This window comes from Rhinolophus sinicus, chromosome 5, assembly GCF_057876585.1.
Source record: "Rhinolophus sinicus isolate RSI-liver-muscle chromosome 5, RSI-T2T, whole genome shotgun sequence".
In the NCBI taxonomy this organism is placed as follows: Eukaryota; Metazoa; Chordata; class Mammalia; order Chiroptera; family Rhinolophidae; genus Rhinolophus; species Rhinolophus sinicus.
The window spans coordinates 76456288-76469433 of NC_142505.1; the positions used below are offsets into that span (position 1 = coordinate 76456288).

Sequence of the window (13146 nt, forward strand, 5' to 3'; positions counted from 1 at the left end):
TTTATGAAAAGTAATACAAAGAGAAGGTCTCATATATTTTGGACTCCATTCTAAACCAGTAGATGGTCACAAAAGAAGAAATACCTGTTTTCTTTGTTCCTCATAAAACCATGACATTTACCTTAACTCTTCAAAAAAGGTTAAGATACATAACTTTTAGAAGGCTTCATCTTCTGTCATCTTCTGTGGCTGATAGCCACTTTTTCCTCTTCAAATATTGATCACTTGCTCATACAACCCTCTTTAGATTACCCTCTTGTGAAATCTTAGGTTGGGTATCACATTCAAATTCAATCTAATAATTGTACAAGATACTGGGGAGGATACAGAGAGGTATAAATACAGTTCTCATTCTAAAGACACTACAACAGACCTATACGAAAATTGCAATACAAAGTAAAGCATCACCTGTTACAAAGCAGAAAGTATCAACTCCAGAGCAGAGAATGTACGTCATCTGACAAGTATAAAGTGAATCTGAATGAAAATATTCCTATCTTTAATAACTCTTCATTACACAGCTTCACCAAGGCATTACAATCACCTTTAGACCCCAAAATTGTAGACCACTTTCCAATTAACACAGCTAAGCTCCCTTTTTTTTTAACCAAACAATAAAGGTTGGATCATTCACAGACATCCTATCTTGTCCCCATTTGACACAAAATTTTAAAGTAAAATTTGCCACTGTTCCTGTAGAGCTAACAAAAAAACAGTCATCAGCCTGCAAGCCATTACAAACTAAACGAAACTCCTGGTATTAAAAAAATAGAAATAAATTTGATTACTTCCAGGTTAGTTAACTCTAAAACATAATTAAAAACAACTTCTTAAGAATTTTTTGTAAGTTTTGGAGACTGAAAAATGCAGTGATAAGACAAAATAAACCTGGGAAATTTAAAGAAGCCAGCTTTGTTAAAAACCTAGTGGCCACTTGCCAACCCTCCTTAATGAACATATGACCAAAGATGATTCCAGGCAGATTCACAAGTCAGAAAAGCTCTTTATCAAATGCCAAATTAAGAAAGTTCTCATAAATATTTCAATTGTGATAAGTTAAAGGACAGTTAAATAAAAGAAGCACTTTACAAAGCTTTGCAGAATCAATATGGAAACAAAGCTGTGAGGTTCTAACATCTGAGCCCTAAAAAACAACACACATTTTAAACGTCGCATTTACAAACCTCCAATTCATACAGGCACCTATCGCTTAGATTCCGTCAAGAAAAATGCCAGTCACTGGAAAAGGGACTGGCCTGAGTTTAAAATCATATGGGCAGCAGGAAAGAAATCGCACAATTCTTAATTGCAACTGACTACAAGAAGCTGAATTCAAACTCTTCGTCTTAGTTTGAACTCCACACGCAAGCATTTCAGATTTGTCCTTTCAACTTGTTATAAATGATACCGTTTGTGAAGTAAACGGCAATAAGAATCCTCCTCGAACTCCTATATTCCACGATCCATCCTCAGAGTGGAAGGAACAGCAAAGTGGAAGGAACAAAGCACTGACGTCAATTACGAGATTAACCCCGGGCTCAGGCAGCTGGAGGAAAGGCCTAAACATCAATGTCCAAATAGCAGCTACCAGGATAATCAGTTAATAGGCTGACTCAGAAGTTATCCGGGGGGATTCAACTATTACGCCCCCACATTCCCATTTTTAGTTAACCCCCTTCGCTGGTGGAAGGCGGAATATTTTTCCTTTTTTTTTTTTTTTTTTTTCAGGGGGGCGGGGGGTAACCGTGCGCAGGATCGCGAGAAGGAAAGCGAGAACTAGTTGGGTAATGATAGCCAGAATCTAGGCCTATTTTCTCTTTAACTGGAAATAACTTGAAATTGGGTACTAAAAAGTAACAAGACAGTCAACGGAATCGCTGGGGGAAGACGTAGATTAAGGAACGAACGGGGGAAGGAGAAACGGTGAAAATGGATTTCTGGAAATTTTTGTTAGGATTGGGTTAGCTTATTTATTTATTTATGTGGGGGTGGAACGCGAAGATGAGGGGCGAAGGCGCATTGCGCAGCTCCTGCCCGCAGGATCCCACCGAGCCCACGGGCGGGCCCCGTTCGCCCCCTCCCCCAACCCCCACCCCCGCGGCCCGGCCCTCAGTCAGCCCGTCAGCCTCTCACCTCCAGTCCCGGCTCCGCTAGGCCCGAACCATCTCCCGGCAGCGGCAGCGGCAGCGGCAGCGCCGGGCCTGCACCTTCACGGGACGCGCATTCGAGCCCGCCCGGGAGGGGGCGGGAGCAGGTAGGCGAACGGGCTTGCCAAGGACGAGGGCCTCCGGGCAGCGGCGGGGGCGCGGGAGGTCTCGAAAAGCGCAGGCGGCGGCGGCGGCGGCGACGCACCTCACACGGAACAGGCGGAGGTCCCGCCCCGCTCCATGACGGTCTGGCCCAGCCGGGAACGGCTGACTGAGGCGGTGGGGGCGGGCTGACGAAGACCTGGCACCCGGATCTCCGCCCCGTCCGCTGGCGGCGGCGGCGGCGGCGACGGAACGACTCCCGCAGCCAAGACTGTGACTGACGCAGCGGCCGCGCCACCCATGTGACCAGAACCGGGCGGGGGCGATGCGTCACGTGACGCCGCCGCGCCCCTCCCTGTCAGAAAAGCTGGGGGTGCCGGGCCGCAGGAGCTGCAGTCCCTGGAGGTGACGCCGGGGGTGGTGACGTGCGCGGTTGTCAGGTCCGACGATCCCGGGCGGGCCGATCACCGGCTGGGGTGGCCTAGGCCCGAGGCTCCGGGCCCCGCGGCCGCGTCAGGAGGGCGGGCCGGGCAGGACCGGACCTGCACATCCCGGCGCGCACCCTCCTGTGCGTAGCCGCTAGCGAGGTTCGAGGGCGGCGCCGGGCCGAGCCGGATCTACCGGTTCCGGGGCTCAGGTGAAGGGCTCAAGCCGTCTACGCCTCAGAAGCCCCTGAGACCTGCTTCCGGTGCTGACGCTGAAGCCCAGAGGCCATCGGCCCCCGGCTGGTCCGGCGGAAAAGGCCGTCTGAGGGGACTTTCGGCAGGAGGCTGCTGAGAACCTCGCTTCAGCTTCTCTCAGAAGGCCAAGCCAGCCTTTTTTATCTTCGTCATCTAAACATTTTCTGCCACTAATCCTTTTCTTCAGGATATTGTTTTGAACACTTTCCTTCCCCTCTTACCATCCTGCCAGTCAGGGCAAGCTATAATTTGAGAGGAAAAATAATAGTTATAGACTAGACGGGATTTTCAAAGGTCTCATAGAACCCAGTACAGTAATTGTCCAGAGATAATACCTCTGGTTCATCATTTGAGAAACACTTCATAATCTACTGCCTCTTACTGTTTTGTTTCTATGGAAGGAGCTTTCTGAACTTTTTTTTTTTTTACTTTCTACTAATTGTGAAGCAAACATGTTAAAGATTGCTTTTAATAAAATTCAAGGGTTTTGAGGAACTTTGTAAAAAACTATTATAAGAAATGTGATATTAAAACGTTTCTATCAGCCCTAAAAGCTTGTAATTCAGTGGCATCAATAGAAGTATAATTTTCTTTTTTTTAATTCGTTTTTTTCCAAACATGAGGGTTTGTTTTATTGCATAACGTTTGCATAAGAAAAAACATTGAAAACTGTAAGGAATCATGCAATCATCAATAAACTATGAACGGTACACTTAAGATAGGTGGACATACCTAAAACTTAAAAATTAGTTCCAAAAAAATAAACATAAAAATTTAACATGATGAGCTTTCAATTATGGTTTATATTTGTGGTTTCATGTTGTTAAAAAGTGCTTCAAATGCGCTGCTGGAAAGCTGCTCTTCATAAACGGTGCTGGGGGTAATGTCAGATTATAAACTAAAAACTATATGGAATTAGAAAGCTAATATTGTGATAAAGTTACTTGAATCACTTTTCAATTCTCACTCAAAATAAGTTGATATAATATTAATAATCTAAAAAACCTCTGTTTTCTAGCCAACAAAAGTCTATTGAATTCAAGTTATGCATGTTCAGCAATCAAATCTCTGAGTAGGCCTGAGTGGCGAGACCTGGGCCCGACACAGGCTGGTGTTAATCGATGTACTGTGTCATCCAGCGGAAGCCTTCTCCGTAACCTTGCCTTTTGAGCACGCTGCACATGAAAACTTCTAAGGTCAGGGCATTTGGTTCTTTCAGAGATACACTGCTCTTTCCTGTTGTGTAACCATATAAACCAAACATCTCTCATAACCTCTCCTCACTGATGGCTTCAGGTCTGTCGATCTTATTCCCAAGAATCAGTATAGGAACATTAGCAATGGTTTCATCGGTCATTAATGAATCAAGTTCTTTTGATTCTAACAACCTTTCATGGTCTGCACAATCCACCAAAAATACAATGCCATTGATAGCAGAAAGGTAGGGTTTCCACACTCTTCGAGCTTGAACACGTCCACCCAGATTGAAAGTTGTAAAGGTCATGCCAGCAAGGGTTAGTTCTTCTGAGGTGGGATGTAACGTTGGGACATGTCCAAGTCTGTCATCGTGTAGCAATGTTGTTTTTCCAGCATTATCCAATCCAAGAAATACCAATTTGCCAGTTTTCTTATATAATTTTAAAAAACTGTAGCACACTGCTGAAACCACTGTAAATCCAGTCAAATATGAAGGACATACCCAAATCTTGTAGGGTCAGTGATTGGAGAGAACGCAATTCCTTGCTTGATGTTTGTCGGCCTTACACCCTCTGAGACCGAACTGCAAAGTGTGATGGCTACCACGCTTATTTTACTGGTAAGACAGACCAGTACCTTGACAATCTCATTGGCGTTTCCAAGGGGGAAGTTGGGAAATTTAAAAGGTTTACAGGCCTGGTTTAAGAGAACTTCTCAATTCAGGGGACTTGGTTAGGATTGGTTAACAATCATGATATAATAGGGTAGGGTTAGTGGACACAGCAAGATAAGGGTTTTAAAGAGTCTTGGAGAATATCTTAGTTTTCTATTGCTGCTATACCAAATTAGCACCATTAGGGACTTAAAACACAAATTTATCACTTTACAATTCCGTAAGTCAGAAGTCTGACCAGGTCTCCATGATAAAGATGGAGGTGTTGACAAGGCTATTCCTTTCTGAAGGCTCTAGAACTTGCCTTTTCCAGTTCTAGAGGCTGCCCATGTTCCTTGGCTGTGCCCTTCCTTCATCTTCAAAGTCAGCAAAGTCTGGTTGAGTCCTTCTTAAATCATATCATTCTGACCTATTCTGCCTCCCTCCTTCTTGAGGACCCTTGTGATCACTGTGTGCCAATTTAGATAATTCAGGATCATCTCCCCATTTTAAGGTCAAATAAATTAGCAACCTTAATTCCATCTGCCACCTTAATTCCCCTTTGCCATGTAACATAGCATATTTAAAGGTCCCAGGGATTAGTAAGTACATAGAGTTCTTGGGTGGAGGGGGGCATTATCCTGCTTACTACACAGCATTTAAAGTTGCCTTTGAAAAATTGAGTAGTTCAGTGTTCATTTAAATGGGATTTTGAGAAATTCCTGAAGTGAATAATAAAGGTACTTACAATTTTTCTCTTCTTGGTCAAAATGTTCCTGGAATAGTAGTTATGTGGAAGATGACAATGAAATAATAAAATTATGTTCGTGTTGACTGTAATCTCTGTGGATGTAGGTGGTTTCAATTCTCAGTATCCTACCTTATAGTCTTTCTTCAGCAGGAGCTGGAGCCCATTAACACCTGGGGCCATGATCACTCCAAATCTTCACTGTTACTTGGAGTGTCATGATTTTGAATCATATTTCAGGGAGTAGTTGTTTCCACTTGCTTAAGTGCCAGGTTTTGCCATTCTTAATCCTGCTGGGGAGCTCTGAGGAAAACCGGAGAACACAAAGCCGTATTTCAGAGTTACCCCATCTGAGAGGCAAGGGAGCTGGAGTATTTATACTACTACTCCTGTTGATAACTGTCTAGGGCCCACTATTGAGGGCTGCTCCTGGGGATGTTAATTCCCCAGCAGCTCCAGCCTGTTGCATGTAAGCAAAGCAGACTCCAGCAGCCAAAGAAAGCTAAAGCTCTCAGGCAAATAAAATCAGGAACATCTTCACAGATGAAGTCAGACTGATTTTACTGAAATGGTAGCAGTGATGCGATATGAGTGGGGCACCAATAGCATCTGCTTCAATGATAATTACTGTACATACTGTGTGCCAGGCACGACATTAAACACTTTAGATGCATTATTTAATCTTTTCAACCTTTTCCTCTCTGTCTTGTCAGCTATCACTATGCCACTGAAATCACTCACCGAGATCACCAACATTTCCCACACTGCCAAATACAAAAGTTGAATCTTTTTATCTTAGCGGCATTTAATGCAGTTGACCATTCTCTCTTGTTTGAAACACTTTCTTCTCTTGGTTTTTGAGATGCCAAGCTCTCCGAGTTTCCCTCCCACGTTCTTGGCTGCTGCTTTCTGGTTTCTATTGCAGAAGATCCTTTACCCTTTCCTGACTTCTGAATTGAGATGTCCTAAGACTTGGTCTTCAGCTTTTTTCTTTCTTTCTCTCCAGGGTTGGCAAAGTTTTTTTCTGTAAAGACCAGATAGTAAATATTTTAGTCTTTGTAGAACAAGTGGCAAAATCAAGGGTTTCATGTAGGTACATAACAATAGATTTTATATTTTTTCCATAAATTTGTGGTGAAATCCAAAATACAGTAATTAAGTAAGTTTTGTAATTCAAGTCTAGTAATGAGAATAATAATTTTTCTTTTTTTGATGGAGAATGGGGATAACATTTCATTTACCTAGAATTCAAAAGTGATTTTGAGGGGCAGCCAGTTAGCTCAGTTGTTTAGAGCGCGAGCTCTTAACAATAAGGTTGTGGTTCGATTCCTACGTGGGATGGTGGGCTGTGCCCCCTGCAACTAAGATTGAAAACTGCAACTGGACTTGGAACTGAGCTGTGCTCTCCACAACTAGATTGAAGGACAACAATTTGCCTTGGAGCTGATGGGTCCCGGAAAAAACACACTGTTACCCAATAAAATTTTTAAAAAAAAGAAAGAAAGAAGCACAAGTATCAAATCAATAACCTGAAGGGAAAAAAAAGGGTGATTTCAAATATTCTGTTAATGTTGATCTGTAATGAAATGTTTTTGAAAACATCTTTTCACACAGATAGGTACTGGGAAACACTGATACTAATCCACTGGCATGTGATATTAGTAAAAAATATTCATTGCTTTGAAGAAATTTACAGAATTTTATTAGATTCTTCTCTTGATATATGTCTTAGGACATATCATTACACTGCAGATTAATCACCTCCAGTTGAAGATTGAGTGAGAGAGCCTCGGTTATATTGTTAAATGGATTTTGAAATATGAAAATTTTCTTTCCATTTGAAGTGAAGTCCAAAAAATGCTGTAGGTACTGTATAGTTTGAGCTCAGAAAATATATATGCTGCATATTTGTGTGGTAATGGACATTTTACTTCTTGTAACTTTTAACAGTACAGGAAGTATTTAAAGCAATTTGATGTTATAATTCAAAAAAGTTATTGGTGCTGAAATGACTTTACTGCAGTAAAAGTTTCACATGTAAACAAGTTTGCCTTGTTATTTTAGTTTGAACTCATTAAGAGGCATTATTGAGTCTTTAGTAAAAGCTAAATTCCAAACCATTTAGTGTTCAACAGTAGTTGAGGGAAGTTCTCCTTCACAAAAATGTCTAACTTAACATTATTCACTATAGGGAAAAGGTGGAAGCAAGTCAAATGTCCATCAGTGGATCAATGGATAACCAAAATGTAGTATATTCGTACAACAGAATATTATTCAACCCTAAAAAGGAAGAAAATTTTGGCACATGTTACAATATGGATGAACCTGGGGATATTATGCTAAGTGAAATACGCCAGTCACAAAGAGACAAATACTGTATGATTCCACTTAATAAGGTACAAAGGATAGTCAAATTCATATAGACAGAAAGTACAATGGTGGTTGGTAGGGGCTGGGGAGAGAGGAGGAAGGAGAATTATTGTTTAATGGGTATAGAGTTTCAGTTTTGCAAGATGAAACAAGTTTTGGAGATAGATGGTGGTGATGGTGGTGATGGTTGCACAACACAATATGAACATACTTAATACCACGGAACTGTATGCTTAAAGATGGTTAAGGTGTTAAAATTTATGTTATATGTATTTTACCACAATTTTTAAAATTTCCATCTCAGCCCTAAGCTTAAACAATTACAATAATACTTTACCCATACTAAGCCATGCTGTGTGGTAGAGCAAATCAGGATATTAGAATTTATTTCTGAAAAAAAATTCCTGGAACTTCAGAAGAACAATGAAGTTCACTGTTCACATTGTTGGTTCAATAACATATAATAAATTCAAATATTTTCTACAGGCTTTAAACACCTTACATTGTCAAAAGCTTTGTAAATCAGTCCAACTAAGCTTTTCCTGCTCCACACATGTTGGTACTACCATCAAATGTAACACATCGGACCGGACTCAACTTCAGGTTACAATGAATTAGTGTTTTCTCAACTTCTTTGAAAATATTCTCACATGTAGTTGTCCCACACAGACTATTTTCAGAGGCTAATTTTTCAATAACTTCGAATGCCACACTGATTCCTTGAAAAAACAACTGAACAGTAATGGTAACATCCATCCAAGAGTCAAGGACGTGTAGATTAATGGAATAGAATTGAGAGTCTAGAAATAAACCCTTATATTTATGGTCAGTTGATTTTTAACAAAGATTCTAAGACAATTAAATTGTAAAACAAGCTTTTTAACCAAAGGTGCTGGGACAACTGGCTATCCATATGCAAAAGAACGAAGTTGGACCCCTACTTTACACAATGCACAAAAATTAACTCACAATGAACCAAAGACCTAATTATAAGAGCTAAATCTATAAACCTCTTTTAAAAATATAGACATAAAATTTCAATACCTGAATTAGGCAATTGTTTATTAGATATGACACCAAAAGTGCAAGCAACAACAACAACAAAATAATAATAAAGTGTGTTTCATTCAAATTAAAAACTTTTGTGCTCTTGAGGGCAATCAAGAAAGTGAAAAGACAAATACCCAGGTTTTTAAAAATGAGCAGATCTGAATAGACAGCTCTCTGAAGAAGATATACAAATAGCCAATAAGCACACGAAAAGATGCTCAACATCATTGGCCATAAGGAAATGTAAATCAAAACCACAATGAAATAGCCCTTTACTCTCACTAGGATGGCTATAATCAAAATGACAGATAATTACAAGTGTTGGTAAGACGGAAGAAATTGGAACATATAGATTGCTGGTAGGACTATAAAATGGTACAGCTGCTTTGGAAAACTGTCAGTTCCTCAAAGGTTAGACATAATGTTACCATATGATCCAGAAATTCCATTCCAAGAGAAATAAAACATGGATCAACACAAAAACTTGTATACAAATGTTCATAGCAACATTATTCATAATAGCCAAAAGATGGAAAAGAAACCAAATATTCACCTGATAAATGAATAAACACTGTCGTATGTCCATACAATAAAATATTATTTGGCAATTAAAAAAATGAAATACTAATACATATTATACTATAGGTGAACCTTGAAAACATTATGCTGAGTGCAAGAAGTGAGTCACAAAGGACATTTATATGAAATGTCCACAGTAGGCCAATCTATAGAGATAGAGATTAGTGGTTACCTAAGGAGGGGTGGTTGCGGAGGAAATGGATAATTACTGCTAATGGGTGTAGGGTTTCTTTTGGGGATGATAAAAATGTTGTAAAATTGATTCTGATAATGTTGCACAACTCTGAATTGTACACTTAAAATGGGTGAATTGTATTGTGTTAATTATATCTCCAGAAGCTATTATAAAAAAGAGTCAAGAAAACCAGTTGATATCACCTTGTTTTAACTGACTGCTCTTTTTTTTCTTTTTTCTTTTATTGGGGAACAGTGTGTTTCTCCAGGACCCATCAGCTCCAAGTCGTTGTCTTTCAATCTAGTTGTGGAGGGTGCAGCTCAGCTCCAAGTCCAGTCACCGTTTTCAATCTTTAGTTGCAGGGGGCGCAGCCCACCATCCCATGTGGGAATTGAATTGGCAACCTTGTTGTTGAGAGCTCTGGCTCTAACCAACTGAGCCCTCTGGCCTCCCCTCTGGAAGCTCAGTGGCAGCTCGTTGTCTTCAATCTAGTTGTGGAGGGCGCAGCTCGCTGGCCCATGTGGGAATCTAACCAGCAACCCTGTTGTTCAGAGCTCGCGCTCTAACCAACTGAGCCATCCAGCTGCCCCAATGTTTTAACTGACTATTGATGTTACTCTAAATGTCTTCAACTTACAGAAAGGTTAATAATCTTAAACAAGTTAATTTTCTCTGGATATGTTTCCTTGGCTGCTACAATCAAACATGATTCAATGAACTAGCCATCCGTAAATGGGTTTCCTTGTTTGGATAGCAAACTCAGAAACTTTGTTTGAAACCTTTTCATTTTTGTGAAGAAATTCAGCTGTAATGAGATATTCCATTTAAAAATGTCAGTATCGTGTGATCTACCCTCAGAAGTCACATCCATTTCTGCAATACCCTTATTGGCTGTACAAGTCAGCCCTATTAAATGCGGGTGGGGACCATACAAGAACATGAATACCAGGAGTCAGGAGTCATTGGGGGCCATTTTAGAGGCTGTCTACCACAATGCCTTTTTGAAGAAAAATGAATGAACAACAACAACCAAAAAAGAAAAGAAAAGAGAAAAAGAAAAAGAAATAAGGTGTGAACATTATTATTTCTTTTAAAAAGTTTTTGTTGTAACGATTCTAATGCAAACATTAAGAGAAGTAGTACAAAATCACATATGACTCATACTGTTTATATGCCCCCCTGAAATAAAATCCAAATATACTATTAAGGCTAATGTGAATATTAACAATTTTACTTGGATCCTTCCTTCCTTCCTTCCTTCCTTCCTTCCTTCCTTCCTTCCTTCCTTCCTTCCTTCTTTCTTTCCTTCCTTCTTTCTTTCTTTCAATAATTATCCATAGAGTACCTACCATGTATCAAGTAGCATTATTAGCATTCTAGACCTTAGAAGCAGTAGTGAACAAAATAGCCCTTGTCCTCATGGGGCTTCCATTTAAGTGGAGAAGAAACACACACACGCACACGCACACACACGCACACCCCTTTCAGGTGTAAACATAAAGAGGAAAGAGCAAGGCAAAGAGATAGAATAAGTGCAGATGCTATTTTAGCTAGGTTGTCTAGGAAAAAACACAAAAGAGATGAATTTGAGCAGAAACTTGAATGTGGCTTTTTAATAAAGGTTTACTTTAAAACATGAGCATTAGTATTTTTTAAATAATCATGTAACAAATTGCTCAAAACTGAGTGGCTTAAAACAACAGTAATCATTTATTGTCTCTCATAATTTCTGTGGGTCGGGAATTCAGGTGTGGCTTTGCTAGGCAGTTCCTGCTTGGGGTCTCTTGAAAGGCTGTAGTCATTTGAAGACTTAACTGGGGATAGAGGATCAGCTTCCCAGGGGTTCCCTGACAAGACTGGCAGGTTGCTGCTGGTTGTTGGTTGGAGGACTCAGTTCCTCCTCATAGAGGCCTCTACAAGGCTGCTTGAGTATCCTCATGCAGTGGAGGCTGGTTTACCCCAGAGTGCGTGTTTTAGGAGACAAGGCAGAAGCTGTAATGCCTTTTATGACCTATCTTCTGAAGTCACACACAGTCACTGGTCACATAAATTAGCCTAGATTCAGTGTGGGAAGGAACTACATAAGGGTATAAATAACAGAAAATGAGGATCCTTGAGAACCATCATGGAAGCTAGTGGTATAACCGTAATAACCATCCAAACCATAATTTTCCTCTCATATTTGTAAAGATTTTAAGCAACTTACTCAGGAAAAAAACCTGCTAATGAAAACTACAGTCTATTTTTTTATATTGGTTCAATTTCATTCCAGTCCTTACCCACATGCATAATCTGTGTACATTAACATTTATAGAACACTCCACCCAACAATAGCAGAATACACATTTTTTTAAAAGTGTACTCAGAATATTTACTAAGGTGTATTTACCAAGGTAGCCCATATTCCAGATCATAAAACAAGTCTCAACAAATGCAAAAAGATTCAAGTCATACAAGGTATAGACAAGGTTTACCTGACCACAGTAGAATTAAGTTAGGAATCACTAACAGAAACATCTCTAGAAAATCTCCCAATATATGGAAACTAAATAATACACTTCTATATAACCCACAGGTCAAGAAGAACTCAAAAGGAAAATTAGAAAGCATTTTTAACTAATCAAAGATGAAAATGAAACATATTACTACTTGTGGGATGCCTCTACAGCAGTATATAGGAAAATTTTATAGCACTCAGAAAAAAAGAAATGTCTCAAATCAGTAACTTCAGACTGAACCTTAAGAAACTAGGAAAAGAAGAGCAAATAAATCCCAAGATGAGCAGAAGAAAAGAAATAATAAAGATCAGAGCAGAAATCAATGAGATAGAATAATGGACAAACAACAGAGAAAGTCAATGAATCCAAAAGGTAGTTCTATGAGAAGATTAATAAAATGTATAAACCTGTAACCAGACTACTCAGGATGAAAAGAGAGAAGATACAAATGACCAATATCACCACATTGCCAAAATCACTACACGTTCCACAGATATTAAAAAGACACAAGAGAACAGTAAAACTTTACATGTTTAATAAATTAGATGAAATGGAAAAATTCTTTTAAAGCTAAACTAACAAGTTTCACTCAAGAACAAACAGATGACTTGAATACCCATATGTTTATAAAGAAATTGAATTTGTAGTTAAAAACCTTTCCACAAAGACAGCTCTATTTTATTATCTATCTATCTATCTATCTATCTATCTATCTATCTATCTATCTATCTATCTATCTGTCAAGATTTTATTGGGGAAGGGGAACAGGACTTTATTGAGGAACAGTGTATACTTCCAGGACTTTTTCCAAGTTAAGTTGTTGTCCCTTCAATCTTAGTTGTGGAGGGTGCTGTTCAGTTTCAAGTTGTTGTCCTTTCAGTCTTAGTTGTGGAGGGCGCAGCTCAGCTCCAGGTCCAGTTGTCGTTGCTAGTTGCAGGGGGCGCAGCC

The 13146-nt window shown here is 39.8% G+C and overlaps 1 protein-coding gene and 1 pseudogene across 5 annotated transcripts in view; both read right to left on the reverse strand.

Annotated features, from left to right (window-relative positions):
- AFF4 (ALF transcription elongation factor 4) overlaps positions 1–2838 on the reverse strand; it is a 73180-nt gene extending 70342 nt beyond the window's left edge. For 2 of the 5 annotated variants that reach the window (XM_019756075.3, XM_074313506.2), the window contains exon 1: positions 2134–2838. The gene's annotated coding sequence lies outside the window, so the exon portion shown is untranslated. The remainder of the gene's footprint in view (positions 1–2133) is intronic. The other 3 variants (XM_019756072.3, XM_019756073.3, XM_019756074.3) reach the window with 2 other exon arrangements.
- A 665-nt stretch (positions 2839–3503) lies between these two features.
- Positions 3504–5165, reverse strand: LOC109460541 (small COPII coat GTPase SAR1B pseudogene; annotated as a pseudogene).
- Between the last annotated feature and the right edge of the window lie 7981 nt (positions 5166–13146).